Raw genomic sequence first — 24,335 nt, forward strand, 5'->3', positions numbered from 1 at the left:
ATATATAAACAACTCATACAACTCAATAGAAAAAATCCCAAACAATTTGTTTAAAAACTGGGCAGATCTAAACAGACTTTTCAAAGATGACACACAGATGTGCCAATATATACAAGAAAAGATGCTCAAAATATTAATCTTCATGGAAACGCAAATCAAAACTATGAGATGTCACCTCACACTTGTTAGAATAGCTATTATCAAAATGACAAGAAATAAGTGTTGGCCAGGATGTGGAAAAAGGGAACCCTCATACACTGTTGGTGGGAACATAAATTGGTACAGCCAATATGGAAAATGGTTCCTTGAAAAACTGAAAATAGAGTCAGCAATTCTACTTCTGGGTATCTATCCAGTGAAAATGAAAACATTAACTCAGAAAGATATACAAGCCCAGTATTCATTGCAGCATTATTTACAATAGCCAAGGTATGGAAACAACCTAGATGTCCATCAATGGATGAATGGTTAAAGAAGAAGTGGTATACATACATACACACACACACACACACACACACACACACACACACACACGAGATACTACTCAGCTATTAAAAAGAATGAAATCTTGCCATCTGCAACAACACACATGGTCTTTGAGGGTATTATGCTAAATGACAGAGAAAGACCAATGCCAAGTGACCTCAGTTATATCTGGAATTTAAAACGAATGAATGAATAAACAACAACTAAAACAAGCTCATAGATACAGAGAACAGATTGGTGGTTGCCAGAGACAGTGGGTGGGAGATATGTGAAATGAGTGAAGGGGATCAAAGGTACAAACTTCCAGTTATAAAATAAATAAGTCATGGGGATGTACAGCATGATGACTATAGTTAATAACACTGTATTGCATATTGGAAAGTTGCTAAGAGCATACACTAAGTCCCCTACATACGAACAAGTTCCATTCCGAGAGCACATTCATAAGTCCATTTTGTTCATAAGTCCACCAAGTTAGCCTAGGTACACAACTAACACAATCAGCTATACAGTACTGTACCGTAATAGGTTTATAATACTTTTCACACAAATAATACATAAAAAACAAACACAAAATATAAATACTTTTAATCTTACAGTACAGTACCTTGGAAAGTACAGTAGTACAGTACAACAGCTGGCATACAGGGGCTGGCATTGAGTGAACAGGCAAGAAGAGTTACTGACTGGAGGAAGGAGAGGACGTGGGAGATGGTAGAGCTGAAGGATCGTCAGCAATAGGAGACGGAGGGCAGGCTGCAATTTCACTCACGCCTGACGTTGATGGCACAGGTTCTGGTTCCTTGCTGGATTCAATTCTATCTACCCTCTTGAAAAAACAATCCAGTGATGTCTGAATACTAGGCTCTTTTTTTCCCATCATAGATGACACGGTAGCACTGTATTACATTCCAAACAGTGGCTTCAGCCTTCGTGTACCATTCTACATTTAGGTCCTGTGCCTCAAAAACTAACAGTGCCTCCACAAATAGAACTCACATGATTGGACATGTGAACACACGTCTGCATCTTTGAAGGTTCGCAACTTGAAGGTTCATATGTAGGGGACTTACTGTAAATCTTAAATGTCCTCATCTCAAGAAAAAGACTTTTGTAATTATGTATGGTGATGGATATAAACTAGACTTATTGTGATAATCCTTCACACAATATATCAAATATTGAATCATTATGTTGTACACCAGGAACATGTATATGTCAATTACATATATATTATTACATACATGTAATATTATTACATACATTATATTATTATAAATATATATATATTATTACATTCTACAACATTCATGGCTACTTCAACTTCCAACATACCAAATAATAACAGTCAACTAAAAATGTACCTCTGCATGCAATCCAGATTTATTTTTTAGAACCATTTTCCCTAATCAAATTTTAGGTCAATAAATAATAACACAATATAAAATATACCCCATTAGTTAAATGATTGCTTATTATTATTTACAAACTAACATTTGCTTAAGTTAAACTTTCAAATAATAATTCCACATTATATATAAATATTTGGATAAGTAATAAAAAATTTCCTGTCTATTCTCTCATATTTTATGGTACATAATTACATTTACTCTCTGCCACTCTCTTTCAGGATGCCCATTTATAACTTTAGTACATCTGACATAAAATGATGTCCACAGAAATTCCCTGGAAGGGCCATTCATGATGGGAGGGAAGTTTAGTTCCTTACTGCCAAAATGATGTCAAATCCTATAGATCAAATGAGAGCTATAAATAACCTGAAACTGTGATTTATATTTTGAAATAATATGAGAGGTGTTACATTGAATTTTCCTTTTTATTCACTGAACTTATAATTCTCCATGTGATCATATAGTGTTAACATAGGAAAGTCAAGTGTTTAGGAAAATAGCAATGTAGAGGAGGTAATAGCCTTTACCTCCTTTAGGCTTAGAATTCTTTAAAATATCTAATTAGTACTGATGTGTCTATATTTTTTTTAAGTCAACAAAATTAGTCCATATAATTAGTGTAACTCCAAAGAGCTAATGAAGATAACATAATTATTCTTCAATATATGCTATTCTTTTCTCCAATATATTATCTGCATTTGCTACTCCTATAAAAAAAACTTTTTTTTAAGCCTGCTCTTTTGTTAACAATGTAATTAATGGGCTTTTAGATTACATTTTCTAAACAAATGCTGAAAGCGCACCATCAATGCCAAATAATGTTACCTTTATATCTTTGTCATCTTGTTACAGACTGCAGTGTTGATGCTATGTTTTAACATGGCTTGTGACTTATCACTTACCATAAATTAGGAAGTGTCAAGCAATAAAAATGAGTACACAGTGTTTTATTTTATAAATTATCAGCTTTGAGTAAAGAAAGCCTTTTAGCAATACATGCCTAGAAAATTTAAAATACCATGAACTATTACCTTATATTTACATTTTTAAGGCTAAGTTGACTAACAATAATTTCTATTTAATGTCATTTTATCAATTTACTGTATTTGAAAACGGAAAAGAAATACAAAACTAAAATTATGAGTGATTAATTTCAACTATAGAAAAATTTTATGATATTAGAGAAAGGCTATTTGAACTCTTTTTATTGGTTATATTTTTATAACAATATGATTTTCCAACCCATAAATTAATACTGACTAGTTATCACTTTATAGATTGTTATAGTCTCAATTTTTAAATCTATCTTTTTAACCAATTTAAATTCACTATAATTATGTAACACAAAGTTATGATTATATAAGTCATATACATATATGTGTGTGTGTACAAATTAAATATTTTAAAATTAAAATGTGATAGTGAAAATAATGGCCTCCTGAAATGGCCTATATATTAAATCTTGTAATTGTGAATACTTTAGGCTACATTACAAAATAATTCAGGCTTCAAATGAAATTAAGGTTGATAATCAATTGACCTTGAAATAGGGAGATTTTTGCAGATTATTCAGATAAATATAATATAATTACAAGGTTGTTTAAAAGTGGAAGAGGGAAACAGAAGAATGACTATGGAAGAAAGGCAGAGAATGATGCAATATTTCTGGTTTCAAAAATGGAAGAAGGGGGTTCTAGGAGCCCCCTAGAACCTAGAAAAGACAGGGAAACAGATTTTTCCCCAGAAACTCTAGGAAGGAATGAAGCCCTGCAGACACCTTGTTTATAGCCCAGTGAGACTCATATCAGACTTATTACCTATGGAACAGTAAGATAATAAATTTGTGTTTTTTAAGACACTAAGTTTGTGAAAATTTATTAAGACAGCAGATAAACTAATACACCAAATAGACTTATTTTTTAAAACACATTCTGGAAAAACAGATTAAATGTGCAGTCAAGACACCCTTTTTCTGCCAATTACCTTTATGGATGTAATACCATAAATAAGGGGACAGTGGCAGAAAATTGAGTGGGCTTTCTAAGGCACCAAGAATCAACATATCAAGGAACTCAAGGGTAAGAAAGCTGATACAGGACCAAAATTTTGGTGACATGATAGGTAATAGAATGCATGGTGGTTTAAGAAACCTTTTTCTAATCAAGTGTACAGGGTTTGCTGGGGGTGGGGAAAGGGAAAGCACTCAATCTGCCTAGCATGGATAAACCAAAACTTGCATTGGTAATGTAAATTCTTCACAAACATTTAAGTTTTGAATGAACTGTCTTTTGCATCTGGATGAACCTGAGAAAAGAGAACATGCTGGAGGAATACAATACACTGGTTAATTTTTTCCCAGCCTATAAAAGCAGAAGCTTCTATTCCTCTTACTCCTGCTGCTTGGCTGTTGCTCCATAATGTCAACAAATTGAGTTCTACAGGTATTAAGAAACCATGTCATCCTGAGTAAGTAGAGAAAAATCTTATCTATTGTAACCTAATGGAGAAAGGCCAAAATGAAATAATTAAAGAGACAGAAAAATGAAATAAAGAATTATCAAGAAAATACAATTAGAGCAAAAACAAAAGCAAACACCCAGAACTAAAAAAAAAAAAAAAAATGTATTTCCAAATTTCAAATAAAAACATAACTGAGGGCTTCACTGGTGGCGCAGTGGTTGAGAGTCCACCTGCCGATGCAGGGGACACAGGTTCGTGCCCCAGTCCAGGGAGATCCCACATGCCGCGGAATGGCTAGGCCCATGAGCCATGGCCGCTGAGCCTGAGCGTCCGGAGCCTGTGCTCCGAAACGGGAGGGGCCACAACAGTGAGAGGCCCACGTACCGCAAAAAAAAAAAAAAAAAAAAACCATAACTGAGAAAAAGGAATGGCTATTTCTGAAAAACAAATTTATTTTCAAGTATATAAACTGAAAAAAAAATTTATAATTTAGAATTATGTCACAAAGAATGACAAATCATTTGTTAAAAATCAAAGAAACATGGGATGTGGCAAAATCAGTACTTAATTGAGAATTTAAAGCATTGAATACACATATTGGAGAAGAAGAAAGAAATGAAATTAATAATCTAAGCTTCTACCTAAGGCAACTGAAAAATGAAGAGCAATTAACTCCAAAGTAAGCAGAAGAATTAATAAAATTAGAGCAGAAATGAATAAAATTAAAAACAGGAAACCAGTTGAGAAAGATCAATGAAACCAAAAGCTGGTTCTCTGAAAAGATGAATAAAATCAATAAGCCTCCAGCCAAGTAACTAAGACAAAAAGGGAGAGGACACAACTTATTAATATCAGAAATGAAAGGGGACATCACTACAGATTCCATGGACATTAAAGGATAATAAATATTATGAACAATTCAGTGACAAAAAATTTAATAACCTTGATAAAGTGGATTAATTTCTTGAAAGACAATCTGACAAACTCACATAAAATTAGACAATATGAATAGGCCTATAACGTTAAAGAAATTGAGTCAATAATTAATAAACTTCCAAAACAGAAAGCACCAGGTCCAGATGGATTCACTGATGAATTCCACCAAACACTTAAGGAAGAAATTATACCAGTTCTCTTACCTCTTTAAAAAGATAGAAGCAGAAAAAATACTGACTCATTTGATGAGGTCAGCGTTACACTAATACCTAAACTAGACAAAGATATTACAATGAAATTAACATAGATGCAAAAACTCCTCAACAAAATTTTAGCAAATTAAATCCAACAATATGTAAAAAGAATTATACACTACAAACAAGTGGGGTTTATTCCAGGTATGCAAGACTGGTTTAATGTTTGAAAATGAGTTAATGTAATCCATCATATCAACACACTAAAGAAGAAAAATCACATGATCATATCAACAGATGGAGAAACAGAAGTTGACAAAATCCAACACTCATTCATAAAAACTCTTAGTAAACATCCTCAACTTGACAAAACATCTGCCAAAACTTACAGCTAAAATCCTACTTAGTGATGAAAAATTTCAAGCTTTCCCACTAACATCAGGAACAAGACAAGGATATCCCCTCTCATTACTGTCCTTCAACATCATACTGGAATAACTAGCTAATGCAGAAAGACAAGAAAAGGAAATAAAAGTTATACATATTGGGACGAAATGAAGTTGTCTTTGTTCACAAATGACTTGATTATCTATGTAGAAAATTTGAAAGAATCAACAAACAACTTCTGGAACTAATAAGCAATTATAGCAAGGTTGCAAGACACAAGGTTAATTTACAAAACTCAATGACCTACCTATATATGAGACGTAAACAAGTGGAGTTTGAAGTTAAAAACATGATACCAGTTGTATTAGCAGCCCTCTCAAATGAAATACTTATATAAAAATCTAACAATATAGATACAAGATCTATTTGAGGAAAACTGCACAACTACTGAAATAAATGAAAAGAACTAAATAAATGGAGAGATACTCTATGTTTATGAATACGATGACTCAATACTGCCAAGATGTCAGTTCTTCTGAAGTTGACCTATAGCTTCAATATATCTCAATCAAAATGCCATCAAGTTATTTTGTTAATATTCATAAATTGATACTAAAGTTTATATGGAAAAGCAAGAGACCCAGAATAGACTAAGAAAAACAACAAAGTTAGAAGGCCAATAGTACCCATCTTCAAGACTCCAAGACAAGTGTGGTGTTGGCAAAAGAATATACAAACAGATCAACTGAACAAAATAGAGAGCCCAGAAATAAACCCCTATTAATATAGTTAACTTATCTTTGACAAAGGAAAAAAAGGCAACACAATGGTTCAAAGATAATTTTTCAACAATGGTGCTGAAACAACATGACATCGACATCCAAAAAATGGATCTAGATACAGAACTTAAGACTGTCCCCAAAATTAACTCAAAATGGATCATGGACCTCAAAGTAAAATGCACAACTATAAAACTCCTAGAAGGTAACTTAGAAAATCTAGAGAACCTTGGGTATGGAGATGACTTTTTAGATATGACACCAGAAGTACAATCTATGAAAGAAAGGATAAACTAAACTTCATTATGATTAAAAGCTTCTGTTCTATAAAATACAATGTAAAGAAAATGTCAAGACAAGCCACAGACTGGGCAAAAATATGTGCAGCACGTCTTATGGACTCTTATTCCAAATATACAAAGAACTCTTAAAACCAACAATAGGAAAACAAACTACCGCATTTAAAAATGGGCCCAATACTTTAACAGGCACCTCACCAAAGAAGATATACAGATGGAAAATAAGCACATTGAAAGATACTCCACATCATACGTCATTACAGAAATGCAAATTAAAACAATGAGATACCACTACACACCTATTAGATGGCCCAAATCCAGAACACTGACCTCAAATGCTGGCAAGGATTTGGAGCAACAGGAATTCTCTCATTCACTGCTAGTGGAAATGCAAAATGGCACAGCCAATTTTGAAGATAGTTGGGTAGTTTCTACAAAAATAAATATTTGCAAACTGTCTTAAGTCAGCTTGGATTCCTAATCATCATCTTCCTGGACTTCAACTATATGTTAGATTATTTGATATTGTCCCGCAGCTCTTGGATGCTCTTTATTTTTTTGTCTTTTCCCTCTCGTTTGCTTTGTGTTTGTTTTTGTAATTTCTGTTGTCCTGTTTTCAAGTATACAGATTTTCTCTGAGGTATCCAAAGTAGTCCATGTTAGGAATTCACCTCTGAAATAGTGCTTTTAAAAAATTGTGTTTTCATTTTATTCTTTATCTACAATTTCCATTTGTCTTAAAATTCCTCATCTCTTTTTTCTCCTATCATTCCCACTTGGCACTTTAACATAGTTCAGAGTTATTTTAATTTTCTTGTCTGTTGCTTCCAAAATCTTTTTCTTCTATGGCTCTAGAGCTATTAATGGCTTTATGTCTTAATAAGTCAGTTTTGATGCTGTTTTCTTTTTCAGTGTTTCAATTTTTGAATAAATGCCAAAAATGTGTATAAAATTAGAGAGGCTGAGAAAAATATTATACTTGGTAATGTGCACACCCATCTCTCCTTTGATGGAACTTTTTCGTGAAGTGCAAGGTCAATATAGTCAATTAAGCTTCTTATTTGGGAGGAGATGGCATGAGCTACAATTGCTTTGAGATTACTGCTATTTAAAAATTCCACTTTATATTGCGTTTTGTGGAGTTTTAGAGATCCAGAGGATTTTTCTCACTTTTCCTTTCCTACCCTCAGCTTTCAGCAGGTCTAACACACATGCACCAGAGAGTGATTCTCTTGCATTCTTCTACCTGAGCCAACAGTAGATAATGGTTTCTTCTTATTAACTGAAGGCTCATGGTGAGACAGGAGTAGTTTCTTGGTTTTCTTTCTCCGGTCTTAGGCAGGCTCATTATCTACCAAAGTGAAAAAGCTTATGTGCCTTATCTTTGAGGAGACTCAACACCCTCTGGAATTTATTTTACTTGTTTGCCTTGAAATATCAGTTCTCTACAGGTTCAAGGAAACATGATTCTGTAGATTAACTGACTTTTTCTCACTGTTAGAATGTGAACAATTTTTCTTCTGGGTTCTTTCACCTTCAAAAGGATGAGATTCTCATTGTTCTCATAAGTCTGCTTAATAACTAGTAAGTTCAAAGCATACATCACTAAATCATGGCTGAATGTTGGCAAATTTAAATAATTTTGTGGCAAAATAGTAAATGTATACTGATTTCCATTTTATAGCGATATTTATTCTGCCTTGCTGAACTCTAAAACTGAGATTATGAAGAAGGTATTAGTCAGGCTACAAAGAGTAGATTACCAGTTCCTCTTGGTTTGTTGCATTTCCTGAAAAAGCTTTTTACATAAAAGGTAAAACTGAAGCAATCAAATAGTCTATATTAACTTTTCAGATCATCTTGCTTATGTACTGGCCGTAGTGTTCTTGAAATGTCAGTTATTGGAAATCAAAACTTCTTTTTTCAATATTTAGAGAAATAATGTGTGTTGCCCCTGGGATTCTTTATCATTCAGTGTGTTTGTTTTTTTTTTTTTTTTTGTGGTACGCGGGCCTCTCACTGCTGTGGCCTCTCCCGTTGCGGAGCACAGGCTCCAGATGCGCAGGCTCAGCGGCCATGGTTCACGGGTCCAGCCGCTCCACGGCCTGTGGGATCTTCCTGTACTGGGGCACGAACCCGTATCCCCTGCATTGGCAGGCGGACTCTCAACCACTGCACCACCAGGGAAGCCCTCATTCAGTGTTTTTAAAGGAGTAGTGCATGGTTGTAGTGTAAGCCTTGGCAGGTTGTTTTTGGGGGTTTTTTGGGGTAATGCAAGTGCCTGACTTATGCTTTGATTGCTAAGGCATCCAATTCAAAGAGGCATCCACTTCAAGGATGGCTATCTCAAATAAACCCATGACTAGATAAAGGTTAGGATGCAATACCTTAAAGGCTGTATAGTAGGAAAAGACATATTTATAAAGCATTTAAAGAGTATACGAGAAGGGAGATGAATTCAAATGGGTCACAGATTAAATGTAAAGATTGACAATCCATTCTAGCTTGCAGAAGATGTGCTGGAGGATGTGATACCTGAGCTATGTCTTGAAAGATAAGTAATATTTCATAAAGTATAAGGTGGGGTCAGCTTGGAAAAAACAGGAGTTTGTAAAGGGCTTTGCATGTTCTGGTAGTAAAATTTAAACAGTAGACCTGCCAATTTATATGGATTCAAAGAATTTGAACACCTTTAAACAGAATTACAGAATGCATAAATCCATATTCACTTAAGTGTTTCTTTAAGTAAATATTTTCTCTCCAGTGATGCTGTAACAGAAATACCCTAATATAAACTTTCCTGTACACTATGGTCCAATAGCTCTGACACTCAAACTAGTGGATTAAGCATCCATTGTTCTTTTTGAAGTGGTTTTTCTTGTTTGTTTTTTTCGGTATGTGGGCCTCTCACTGTTGTGGCCTCTCCTGTTGCGGAGCACAGGCTCTGGAGCGCAGGCTCAACGGCCATGGCTCACGGGCCTAGCTGCTCCGTGGCGTGTGGTATCTTCCCGGACCGGGCACGAACCCATGTCCCCTGCATCAGCAGGTGGATTCTCAACCACTGCGCCACCAGGGAAGCCCTGAAGTGTGTTTTTATACGGTGATTTCTAAGACAGTCTTTTAGTAAAATTAGGTATTTTTTACTGACTTGACCTACTCATTCACTGAATTGAAATGAATGGCCAACCTGGGAAACTGGAACAAAACAAGTTCATGTTGCTTTCATTTTGTTTACATGATTCATTAGCAGAGAAAGGTACAAAGTGGAAAATAAAAGACAGGGAAGCGAAGAAATAATAGCAGTTGTGGGATATACAATCAATGCCTAAATCTTCCAACAGAGGAATTTGAATTGACATTGAAAAATTAGCTTCTGGAAAGCTTTTACTTACTGGTTTCCTATACTATATTACCTACCTAACTTTAAGAATGGTCAACACCTAGGAAAAGTAGGAAAAAACAATCAGGTGAATCAAGTCAATTTGACAAATACCTGGCTTTACTTTCTTCCTCACCAGGGCTGGGAATACACATGTTGTAAACAAAAGATAAATCACTAGGTGTGTGGTCTCCTCAAATTTAGTCCTATCCAATCCGTGAATACCCTAAAAGAGAGAAAGAAAAGCTCTGAAGTTGTTGAAGAAATGAAATGGAGCAGGACCGTATGGGGCCCTCCTGGGTACAAATCCTTTCCAGGTCCCCCATTTTCTTGTCTGTAGAGAAAAGGCTTCACCCTCCTTGACCTTCCTTGAGTTCCAAAGGAAATATTCAAATAGTTGCTTATCAGGGAAGGGAAGGAATGCAGAAACAAAGTAGCAGCAGTAAAGAAACAATAGTTCAGTCATGGGGCAGGGTCCTGGTTCCTCTTCAAGGAATATACATAACAATATCTTTAAGTTCTTCTGTGGGAACAAAGGTCCCAGCCCAGGTGGAGGATGATAACTTCTGACTGAGCACAAGATTCCTGGAGCACTGCCCTCTTACCTCACCACAAACCAATCAAAAGAAAGTCTGCAAACAGTGGAAGATAAGGAAGACTCTGATCCCCTCCGCAAATGATTCTCCCTGTAAAAACATTCATGGTTCAGCAGAATCTTTGGAGTTGATTTTTGTTTTTTAGTTTGTTTGTTTTTAACCTTTTATTTTATGTTGGAGTACAGCCTATTAATAAAGTTGTGACAGTTTCAGGTGCACAGCAAAGCGACTCAGCCATACATATACATGTATCCATTCTCCTCCAAACTCGGCTCCCATCCAGGCTGCCACATAACATCAAGCAGAATTCCCTGTGCTATACAGTGGGTCCTTGTTGGCTATCCACTTTAAATACAGCAGTCGATCCCAAACTCCCTAACTATCCTTTCCCCCACTCCATCCCCCCAGTAACCATAAGTTTGTTCTCTAAGTCTGTGAGTCTGTTTCTGTTTGTAAATAAATTCCTTAGTATCATTTCTTTTTAGATTCCACATATAAGGGATATCATACAATATTTCTCTTTCTCTGACTTACTTCAGTCAGTATAACAGTCTCTAGGTCTATCCATGTAGCTGCAAATGGCATTTCATTCTTTTTAATGGCTGAGTAATAGTCCATTATATGTATGTACCACATCTTCATCTTCTTTATCCATTCCTCTGTTGATGGACATTTAGGTTGCTTCCATGTCTTGGCTATTTGTAAAAAGTGCTGCAATGAACACTGGGGTGCATATATCCTTTCAGACCATGTTTTTCTCCAGGTATATGCCCAGGAGTGGGATTGCAGTGTCATATGGTAGCTCTATTTTTAGTTTCTTAAGGAACCCCCATACTGTTCTCCATAGTGGCTGTACCAATTTACATTCCCACCAACAGTGTAGGAGGGTTCCCTTCTGTCTACACACTCTCCAGCATTTATTGTTTGTGAATTTTTTGATGATAGCCATTTTGACTGGTTAAGGTGATACCTCATTGTAGTTTTGATTTGCACGTCTCTAATAATTAGTGCCGTTGAACATCTTTTCATGTGTCTCTTGGCCATCTGTATGTCTTCTTTGGAGAAATGTCTATTTAGGTGTTCTGCCCAGTTGTTGATTGGGTTGTTTGTTTTGATGATATTAAGCCTCTTACCAATGGCATTTTTCATAGAACTAGAACAAAAATATCTTAAAATTTGTATGGAGACAGAAAAGACTCCAAAGAGCTAAAGCAATCTTAAGAAAAATGGAGCTGGAGGAATCAGGCTCCCTGACTTCAGAGTATACTACAAAGCTATAGTCATAAAAACAGTATGGTGCTGGCACAAAAATAGAAATATAGATCAATGGAACAGGATAGAAAGCCCAGAAATAAACCCATGCACCTATGGTCAATTAATCTACAATAAAGGAGACAAGACTACACAGTGGTAGAAAGGCAGTCTCTTCAACAAATTATTTTGGGAAAACTGGACAGCTACATCTAAAAAAATGAAATTAGATCATTCTTTAACACCATACACAAAAATAAGCTCAAAATGGTTTAAAGACCTAAATGTGAGATTGGACACTATAAAACTCCTAGAGGAAAACATAGGCAGAACACTCTCTGACATGAATCGCAACAATATCTTTTTTGATCCATTTCCCAGAATAATAGAAATAAAAGCAAAAATAAACAAATGGGACCTAATTAAATTCAAAAGCTTTTGCATGGCCAAAAGGAGACCATGAACAAAATGAAAAGACAACCCACAGATTGGGAGAAAATATTTGCAAATGATCTGACAAGGGATTAGTCTCCAAAATTTACAAACAGCTCATGGAGTTGATTTTTGGACATGAGTCTGTCTTCTCTCCAGGTTGCCAGCCTCCTGAATAAAGCAAACTTTTGTTTCCAACCAACACTTGTCTTTCCGAGTATTGGCTTTCAAGCAGTGAGCAGCTGAACCTGAGTTCGGTAACAGAAACGCAGACAGGGAACTCCGATTACTTTCAGCTTGACCTGCCATTAGTCTTGCCCTTCAAAATCCTTCAAAATTTCTAGAAAGGTAATGTTGGGGAGAAAGAAATTTTCTTTTACCCTTCTGGATTCTTCTGGCAGGTCTAAGACTTAAATTGATGTGACAGAGTTTAACAGGAGAAAGTCAAACAAAAGCTTAATAACATACATACTTTGGAGAGACCCAGAAAAATTCCAGAGTAACTCACCAAAATGACTGAAATACTCACCTTAAATACCATCTTGAGCTAAAGACAAAAGATGTTGGGGGTAGTGGTTTGGGAAGGAAGGGAATTCACAGGGAGATGGAAAAGCAAATATTTCATAAGCAAGTGTTCCGTAAATAAGCGTTTGGTGGGCCATACAAAGACAATGGGACATAGGAATTTTAAATAAATTTTGATAGACTCTTCCCTGTCTAAACACCTAGCTCATCCTATACTTATGTACGGTGTTAGCTCCCTTCCTGGAACAAGTCCTCTATCTACATTCTTTAGGCAGATAGGGGAAAGGTCAAAGTCTCTTCCTGAGTCTGTTTGGCCTTGGTTTCAGCTCAAAATAATTCACATGCCAAACAGACATTTTGGGGTGCCAAATTTTCTCCGCTATAGTAATTACCTAGGTTATTCTGAAAATAACAAATTGATCTAGTAAAAGTTTTCAAACAAAAGAGATAACTATTCTCTGAAATTTAACCAGTAGGTTAATGAATATTTTAGGGTTGAGTCTTCCCTTGATTTTCAAGTGTCAGTGATACCTTTCACAAGCAATTTTCTCAAGAAGTTGGCATAATTGGAGCTAAAATTAAGTGTATATATATAAATAATTGGCAGATGTTAGACTTAAACTTTATGCAAAAGGCAGTGTTTCTTCTTACAGTGATTTAAAAACAAACATTAATTAATTGGGATTACATATGAACCAGTAAAAAAACTTTAAAAATATTAGTTAAAATGACAAAATAAAAAGAAGTTCCACCTGAAGACATACATGTGCCTATATAATTATTTTAGATGATTCAAATATCATTAGCTTCTTGGAGTTATATCTATAAATTATGTTAAATCTGTTCTTATATTACTATATAAATATTACATTAACATGTGAATTGTATTGCAATACTATTTGCTGATTCTGAGACGCCGATGTATTAATTTCTTAAAATGAAATTTGCAAACATTGTAATAAAACAACAGGTTATTGAGCTGGCTAGCTGTAATTAAACTTCAGGTGGTGTAACAAAAATTAAATTTTTTAACAGGTAGTCTCCCAATGCCCCTGAAAAATAGGTAATTGATGAAAATAACCATAATTTAATATAATTAGCACAAGAAATTCTCATACCCATATTAAAATATAACTGTTTAAAATACAACATAAAATGTTATCCATTTCAAACTTCACAACTTTTAACTTTAGTTAAAAACTGGAAACATTTTAGTGCAGGATAATAGTTTTCTGACTTCTCTTGCAGACAGGGATTGTTGCCTGCCATTCCAGTAAAGAAAGAATGTTGCCTATCTTCTACAAGGATCAAGCCATCAGCCACTACAGCTGCTCCCTTCCACCCATGGTATGCCCTGAAAGGAATTCAGGATGGAGACAAACAGGAAGCGTTCTGGACTTTGGATACTGGCCCTAGATAGTTAAGTTTCATATCTAAGGAATAGTTCCAATGAGTCCAGAATCTTGCATCTTCCTCTACATAGAAAAGCAGTAAAATTATTAACTTGAGATGTCTGTTCTTTGTGATTAGCAGTAATCTTTTGATCTTCAACTACATGTTATTTCCCCCCAGCAAAAAACTCCTGGCTCCTCCCTTAACGCTAAGGAACTGCTCCAAAGAGATACCTGAGAGGCCGTCTTCCAGGCTATAGTATTCAGTAAGACATCCAAATAAAACTTAATATGCAACTTTTAGGTTGTGTTTTTTCTTCAGTTGACACTCTTCTTCTTGCTTTTTGACTACTACATTTGTACTTATGAGTTTAAAACACCCTTGTGTCCTGAGTGAAAAATTCTAGGTTGTTAGACATGTTTTATCAAATCTTAGATACCATCATTTTAAAATACACAATTATTTTATGTAGGTCTAAGATTATTGAAAAAGGGACAAAAATGACAATTATCTATAACATGGTGTTTTCTTATGACTTATTTACAAAAGAACTCATTTATATTTAGACATAGATTTCTATAATATAATCAACTCATATATTTTTTCACTTATAGAATCCAACTCTTCCAAATAATTTTTCTCCTAAAGTTTTTAACGTCTGTTTTCCATTCCATATCCTCCTCTGTGCTGTCAGTACTGTTAGTGGTATGGCATTAAAAAAAATGTTTTATAATAGCTGAGATTTTTTCTCCCCAATACATTTATATCTGTCCCCCAATTTTTGAGATCCTGATTTTTACCTCCTCTAAATGTGACAATGAAATGTTTGCAGGACAGTAGGCAAGACTCATGTTTTCTCTTCAGATAATCCTTAAATTATTGTTGATTGAAATTTCAAATGGCTGAGGGTGTCTAGTCACACTAAATAAGTGTAAAAATAGTAAGATTTCCCCCATATGCAGGCTGTGACACTGGTGTCATTGTGACTATCACCTGCCAATGACAATTTTAATATGCCATTGAACTTAAGATGTGTCCTACCTACAGATACATAAAGATATGGGAAAATGTGCATCTTACAATTGAGGAAATATGTAATTAATATTGCAGAAGGATACAATATTTAATAATATTTTATTATGAATTAGTGAATAGCTCTTTCCATTTGCCTTGTCCTTAAGATCCCTCATTATGTTTATAAAATTAATATATTTATGACATTTTCAATTTATACTATGTATATATATTTTCATATTTGTGTATGTACACAGGTATGTATGTAAAATAATTCTTTATTCTCCATAGGAAATAATGTGTATTTGCCCCATGTTTTCCAGTTTCATTATGAGGATTTGGGTAAGAGTATAGAAATATATCTTTAGGTGTACAAATTTATTTCTTGCAACCTTTTTTCAATTTTTATCACCATCAGTAAACTGTTATTTTGGTTCCAGTCTACATCTCTGCTCTCATGAAACAATTTGTTTCAAAAGGCTATAGCTCTGTTCAACAGGAGATTCCAACATGGTATAGCACTTAAGAACATGACATTGAAAAATCAATAAGTGCACCATTAAGGAAATGTGATTACCTAGATTTGTGTTTGGTGTTACCAGAAGGTAGATGGTAAGGTGTTATTCACATTCAGTGGTGAATTTATTCTATTATGAAGGACAACTGAAAACAGACACCAACGATAATGACATTTTTCAAGTCCTATCACTTCACTTTCAACCTGGTATTCCACCCCATGAACCATATATTTTTGGTTTTTCTGTTTTTTTAATGCTTACCTGCCTAGGTTTATGATTGACCCCTCTTCTATTTCTTCTGAAAACTATTTCCCTCATTTCTTTATTTTTTTTATTTCTATTCTATCTTCCAGTAAATACACATATTCTTTACTAGAACTGTATTCCACCATTTCTTTCTTCTATCTATGGATTCTATCTAATAAATAAAACAGTGTCTCCAAGAGTCCAAATAGTACAACACTTTATGTGAATGACAGCCAACTCTACTTTCAGTTTTCTGACCTCTACTTTCATAGGTCAAACTGATTGCAGACATATGCATATGGATAGTGTTGTTTTTTTGTTTTTGTTATTTTTTATGAATAATTTACTTGTGTTTTATATCATTAAGTCTGAATAATATTACAAATAATATTTCAACTAAGTTCCTGAAAATAGTAGACATTTTTCAGTGACTAAAGTGACCACACTCATAGCTACATAAAAGATCACTCAAGATGAACTGACTTAGGAAACTGGAAGATTAGACAATGTAGTCTTTGCATAATTGTGGTAATGTGGCTACACACAAAGCCATATTGCCTAATGCTATCACCAAGACCTCGGATCATATCACTGATGGGGAGTTATAAAATCAAGTATAATATTCATGAAATTAAGGATTGACCTCCAAAGGGAGGATTTTAATGCTGCAAAATAGCTTTGACATGTAATTCTCCTTTCCCATAATCTGGCTAATGATACCTACATTCATTGGCAAAATTAAAAATATTTTGTTACTCAATTCCTAATTACAAAATATTTTATAATGAGTAAATGGATTACAATTATAGATATTCTGCCTTCTGTTAAAAAAAGCATTTTATACACAGAAAAAATTTTTACTCCTGTCATCTCATGATGAAGACATTTCCACCGCCTGCACCACTGTCCCTACGTGCTCAATTCAGACTCAGCAATTGGAGAATCTACCCTGAAGAAGGTTTTGTCGGCTAGGGAGATGGAAGATACATTGGTGTGGGCCTGTGTGTATGTGTGTGGTGGCCATGGCTGTGGCAAAGGAAGACACAACTGGAAAGCGCCCCCTCTGTGCAGCCTGCAACTCATTTTATAGGCAATGAGTTTGGCAAGGGGATGCAAACCAAGTAGCAAATTGTTGGCATTTAGTTTTAAAATCAAATATGAGTAATTCTGGTGGAAAAGAATCCATTGTTGAAAAGTACCATTTCTGTTAAAGCACAACATGTAGACATATGTAATCATATATGTACACACATATTTACTTTTTCTGTTCTGATACGACATTCATTCTACCAAGGGGGTCAGAGCTTTTAGGTAAGATGCTTTACTGCTATCACCAGTGGTTTCTCAAACCTCACACCTCTGCTTCCATATCAACCCTGTGCAAAATGTCATCAGTATTATCTGGGGGTGTTTAAGAACTTATTCTCTTTATTCATAGATTTGCTAGAACACCTTTTCATTCTCAATACAATATTATATTTATAAAGTTCTTAGAAGGTCACACGAGGTCAGATTTAATGGTTTGCTCAATTATACAAGAGAGAACTAGGTGAGGACATTTGGACACGATTGGCTTCTAAGTTTAATTTTCTCTCTTAAAATTCCATGAAATCTGTGCTCATTACTCAACACTTTCATTGCTCAAAAGAAGACGTCACTTGAAGGGGAAACCTGTTATACAAAGATGTCCTAACATTTCCACATAATTCATCTCTGTACCCAAAGCGATATATCACTTTTCTTGATTAATGCCCACCAGAACAAAATAACCTGGGATGGTTTCTTGTAGTTTGCATTAATATTATCTGACCTACATACCTAGAGGTTACTGGTCTATTGAGTAGTAGTTAATAGCTAGCTGTAGAATGCTTATTTAATTTTTCAATTTAAATGCCTAGATAATGCTGGGGGCAGTGCAGATATATAAACAACTTGTTCTTGGCCTTAAGAGGTGTGATTATTGCTTAGGATGAGCAATTATTCAAGATATCCTCAGGGGATGTGAGATGTGACAGATGACACACTGACACTATTTAGAAAGAGCCTGCCAAATGGTCAGAACCTGCAGTTGTGGAATGAGGACAGTATGAAGGGACCTGGGGCAAAAAAACAGTTTCTGTAGCAGTCTGGTAGCAGCAACATTTGGAAGCCTGAGAGACCCAGTCCAAGGGTATGGGAGAAAAACTTCACAAAGTACATGAGTTAAATAAGAACTGAAAGTAGACTCATTTCACAATTCAGTCTTTTCCTGATTAAATCATCTTCTATGGCCTGAGAGGTTGGCTGTTTCTACTTCATCTTGATATAACATACAAGTTACAGTAAAATTTAAAATTTTACTTTAAAAAGTGAATTTTTTTTCCCCCTCGGGCTACAGAGAAAAGAGTTGGTTATTGCTCTGGCCACAGTTTCAGCACGTTCTTTAAGTCGCCCTGTTATCAAAATATTTTGCTCTCTTCACAGTCTCCATATGCTGTTTACAGCTTGTAGTGCTGAGGATCATTAATTCTTTGTCCAACCGGTATATCATTGGTGGATGAGTACACAAGGAAGTATGAACTACAAATGAATGTTTGGAGGACAGGAAGGCAAGAGTCTCTGTCAGCCTCATTTTTAGTGTTATATTAGAGAAGCACAATACAATGGTGGGAAAATAGTTATTAAAGGGAAACATCAAAATTTACCCATCCCAGCAAGAATATGCCCTTCAGATGAAACATAATATTTCTGACATGTTTTAAATGTAAGGAATGATAATTTGCTAGATTATAGGAGAGAGAAGCTGTCACTGTAATTACACATCACTATTCTTTAGATTTTTTTTTTTTTGAGGTACGCGGGCCTCTCACTGTTGTGGCCTCTCCCGTTGTGGAGCACAGGCTCCGGACGCACAGGCTCAGCGGCCATGGCTCACGGGCCCAGCTGCTTCGCGGCATGTGGGATCTTCCCAGACCGGGGCACGAACCCGTGTCCCTTGCATCGGCAGGCGGACTCTCAACCACTGCACCACCAGGGAAGCCCATATTCTTTAGATTTTTAATTAAATATTTTAATATAAGTCAAATACAATAAAATGCTCTCATGCCAATGCCATGATTACTACAGTTTTATAGTAAGTCTTGAAAGTGAAAAAGGTAAGTGTCTGACCACCTTTAAATTATTTTTCAAAATACTTCTGGCTATTCTAGGTAAATGGCATTTCCAATAAATTGTAAAGTTTGTCAAGTTTACAAAATTTCTTGCTGAGATTATGACTGGGATTGAAACGAAGCTATAAAGTCTTCCAAGCTATGTATGTAGTTCAATAATCTGTTTATTTAAATTTTAATTTTTCAAGGTTACTGGTCTATTGAGTAGTAAGTAGTTAATAGCTGGCTGTAATTTATAGTTTAGTTATTTTGTCAAATTCATTCCTAAGTATTTTGATTTTGATACTACTGTAAATGATGTCATTATGTTAATTTTATATTGAAATATTTTGTCCATGGTGTCTAAAACTGCAATTTAAAAATATCTATTGCTCTTTTATTTTGAATCTTGCCATGATCACTTTAGTTTATTGTATATATTTAGATTTCTTTCAGTTTGATTTTGGTTTTTTTTTTTTACAAAGATTATCATATGGTTTGAAGACAGTTTTAGAGTGGGGCATCTTTGCCCTGTTGCAAAACTTAGAATGAAATTGTTGAGTCCTTCAACATTAAATATATACTAGTTCTAGGTTTTTCATAAATGACTTATCAAATTGAAAGGTAGTGCTCCACTCAAGACAGTGGAGTCGTAGGACATGGAACTCACCTCCTCCCACACATACATCAAAAATACACCTACAAATGGAACAATTCTCACAGAACACCTACTGAACACCAGCAGAAGACCTCAAACACCTGAAAGGACAAGAAAGAGCTCTACATAACCAGGTAGGATGACAGGAAAAAAAAGAGGAAGCAGGACGGGACCTGCACACTTGGGAGGGAGCTGAAAAAGAGGGAAGGTTACCTCACTCTGGGAAGCCCCCTCACTGGCAGGGAGATCAGCCAGGACAGAAAAGGAGTTTCAGAGGCTCCTTTTGTTCCTTCTGCAGAATGCAGCCCCCTATCTATGGGAGGCAGAAAAGAGAGAGACTTACATGGATGCACGTGTCACTGCCCTGTGCACCCCAGCTACCTCCTAGGAGGGTTCCTGTTCCAACCACCACCTCAGCGGGCCCTGGGAGCAGGCATCAGTGGGTTGCCCACTCACAGAGGTGGGGTTGAAACCACAGCTGAGCCCCAGGGGCTGTGTGACTCAGGAAGCAGGGCTGAAATCTCTCAACATGGCTGCATGCACCATGGATTTACACCTCTGCCTCTGGCTTTGTAAATTCATCACCTGTGGGACAACCAAATAGACAGTGGGTGCTCCTGCAGCTGGGACAGATCTGGCCTTAGCAGCTGTAGGCTTTGTGGGTGCAGCACACGGGGGGCTGGCCTGGGCCTGGGTCTGAGTTGCCTCTATAGCTCCCAGAGTGGGTCCAGGTTCGTAACTACTGCAGTCCATGGACCTGTCTTCAGTGCACTGCACTGGTGGCCTTGTGGAAGCGGTGCCTGAGAGACATGAGGCATTGTGTGATCCAATCCTGCCTACCTCACACTGCAGCTCACAAACACAGCTCAGAAACAGATCTGGGGTTCTACTCCAACACCTCGGGAGCAGATCCTGCCCCTGACAAGGCAGTGACAACCACAGAGCTAAGGGGAGGACCTGCTCAACCTCCAGTGCAGGACCTGGTCACCACAACACCAGTCACACCTCCTATCAAGGGGATAATGGCCAGCATATACTGAGGAAAGAGGTGGCAGGCATCTATACTAAAAACGGCCCTCACACCAAATATATTAAACCCATGCAGGTGACACAGGGATGTTCCCACATAAAAATAGTCTCCCAAGATCACAGTAGATAACTGTTTCTCCTCAACTCATAGAGCAAGAGAAAAAAAGTAAAATGAAGAATCAGAGGAACGATTCTCAATTAAAACATCAAGAGAATTCTCTTGAAAAAATAAACAATGAAACAGACCTCTTCAGTCTAATAGACACTGATTTCAAAAAGGAGATAATAAAAATACTGAAGGAATTTAGAAAGGCTATTAACAGAAATGCAAATTACTGTAAAAAGGAACTATAAACTATAAGGACGAGTCAAGAAAAGTTAGAAAATTTATTTCCAGAGATGAAAGCTGAACTAAAGGCAATGAATGCAGAATGAATAATGCAGAAGAAGGAATAAGTGATCTGGAAGATAGAATAATGGAAACCACCCAATCAGAACAGCAGACAGAAAGCAATATAGATGAAAGCAATATAAGAGACTTTTGGGTTAATATAAAGCAGGACAATCTACTGATAATAGGGATCCCAGAAGGAGAAGAAAGAGAAAAAGGGATTGAAAATGTATTTGAAGAAATTATGGCTGAAAACTCCCCAAACCTAAAGAAGGAAACAGCTCTCCAAGTACAGGAAGCACAGAGGGTCCCATACAAGGGAAACCCAAACAGACCTACACCAAGACATATTATAATAAAAATGGCAAAATTTAAAGAGGATTCTAAGGCAGCAAGAGAAAAAGAGTTAATTACAAGAGAACCATAAAGCTATCAGCTGATTTCTCTACAGAAATGTTGCAGGCCAGAAAGGAGTGGCAAGATATATTCAAAGTACTGAAAGGGAAAAATCTGCAACCTAGGATGTTCTACCCAGCAAGATTATCATTTAGAATAGAAGGAGAGATAAAGAATTTTTCAGACAAGCAAAAAGTAAAAGAATACAGCAATATTAAACCTATCCTAAAGGAAATATTGAAAGGTCTTCTCTAAATAGAAAAGAAGTAGGAATCTATAGGAAAGAGAAAATCGCAATGGAAAAGTAAGTAACTTAAATAAGCCAGTACACAGATTAAAAAATATCAAAAAAATTCTGTGAAAGCAATGATAACCACAATGAATAGCAAAAGGATATACAAGAAGATGTAAAAGAAGACATCAAAATTATAAAATGTGGGGGAGAAGAGTAACAAAATATAGATTTTTTTTCTAGAATATGTTTGAGTCTATATGACTACCGGTCTAAGGCACGTAGATGTAGGAAGGGAATACTATACTTGAAAAATAGGATAAGCACAAATCAAAAACATACAATAGATTTACAGAAACCAAAAAGAAGAGAACATAATTATAATACAAATTGAAACACAAAAGGAAAAACAAGAAGGGACAAAGAAGAAATATAAAATCAATGGAAAAACAAGATTAAAGGGGAAATAAATATATATCTATCAATAATTACCTGAAATGCCAATAGAATCAATGCTCCAATCAAAAGACACAGAGTGGCAGAGTGGATAAAAAAACAAGAGCCTACAATATACTCCCTACAAGAGACCCACTTTAGGGCAAAGGACACACATAGACTGAAAGTGAGGGAATGGAGAAAGATATTTCATGCAAACAGAAATGAAAAGAAAGTGGGAGTCATAATACTCATATCAAACAAAACAGGCTTTAAAACAAAGGCTATAAAGAAAGATAAAGGACACTATAATGCCCAAAGGATCAATACAAGGAGAGGATATTACACTCATCAACATATATACACCCAATATAGGAGCACCAAAATACATAAAACAAATACTAACAGACATAAAGGGAGAAACTGACAGGAATACAATAATAGTAGGATACTTTAACACCCCACTCACATCAATGGACAGATCTTTGAGACAGAAAATCAGTAAGGCAACAGAGAACCTAAATGATACAATAGAACAGTAATGTAATTGAAATTTCAGGACATTACATCCAAAAAAAGAATATACATTCTTTTCAAGTGCACATGGAACATTGTCTAGGATTGACCACATACTAGGGCACAGAAACAAGCCTCAACACATTTAAGAGTATAGAAATCATTTCAACCATCTTTTCTGACCAAAATGGCATTAAACTAGAAGTCAACCACAGAAAAAGAAATGAGAAAAAAAACAATTATATGGAAATTAAACCACTAAACAACATGCTACTAAAAAAACACAGTGGGTCAACAATGAAATCAAAGAAAAAAGTAAAAAAAAAAGCACCTTGAGGCAAATGACAATGAAAACACAATCATGCAAAATCTATAGGATGCAGCAAAAGCACTGTATAGAGGGAAGTTCATAGCAATACAGACCTTCTTTAAGAAACAAGAAAAATCTCAAACAATCTAACCTACCACTTAAAAGAAGTAGAAAAAGTAGAACAAACAAAACCTAAAGTCAACAGAAGGAAGGAGATAATAAGAGAGGAAAAAATAAAATAGAGATTAAAAAAATAGAAAAAAATCAATGAAAGAAAGAGCTGGTTCTTTGAAAGGGTAAACAAAATTGACAAACCTCTGGCCAGTCTCACCAAGAAGAGAGAAGTCCCAAATAAACAAAATAAGAAATGAAAGAGGAGAAATCACAACTGATATCACAGAAATACCAAAAACCATAAGAGAACACTATGAACAATTGTATGCCAACATATTTGACAACCTAGAAGAAATGGACAACTTTTGAGAAATATAGAGCCCACCAAAACAGAATCAAGAAGAAATAGATAATTTGAACAGACAGATCACTAGAAGTGAAATAGAATCTGTGATTTAAAAAAAAAATCCCTACAAATAAAAGTCCATGGCCAGATGGAGTCATAGGTAAATTCTACGAAACATACAAAGAAGAACTTATGCTGATCCTTCTGAAACTCTTCCAAAATATTAAAGAGGAAGGAACACTCCCAAAGACATTCTTTGAAGCCATCATCACCCTGATACCAAAACCAAAGACACTACCAAAAAACAAAATTACAGGCCAATAACTTTGATGAATATAGATGCAAATATTTTCAACTGAATATTAGCAAACCAAATCCAACAACACATACAAATGATCATATACTACAACCAAGCTGGATTTATCCCAGGGTCACAAGGATGGTTCAACATATGCAAATCAAACAATGTGATAC

The sequence above is a fragment of the Grampus griseus genome, assembly GCF_964374135.1.
Source record: "Grampus griseus genome assembly, chromosome: 11".
NCBI classification, from domain to species: Eukaryota; Metazoa; Chordata; class Mammalia; order Artiodactyla; family Delphinidae; genus Grampus; species Grampus griseus.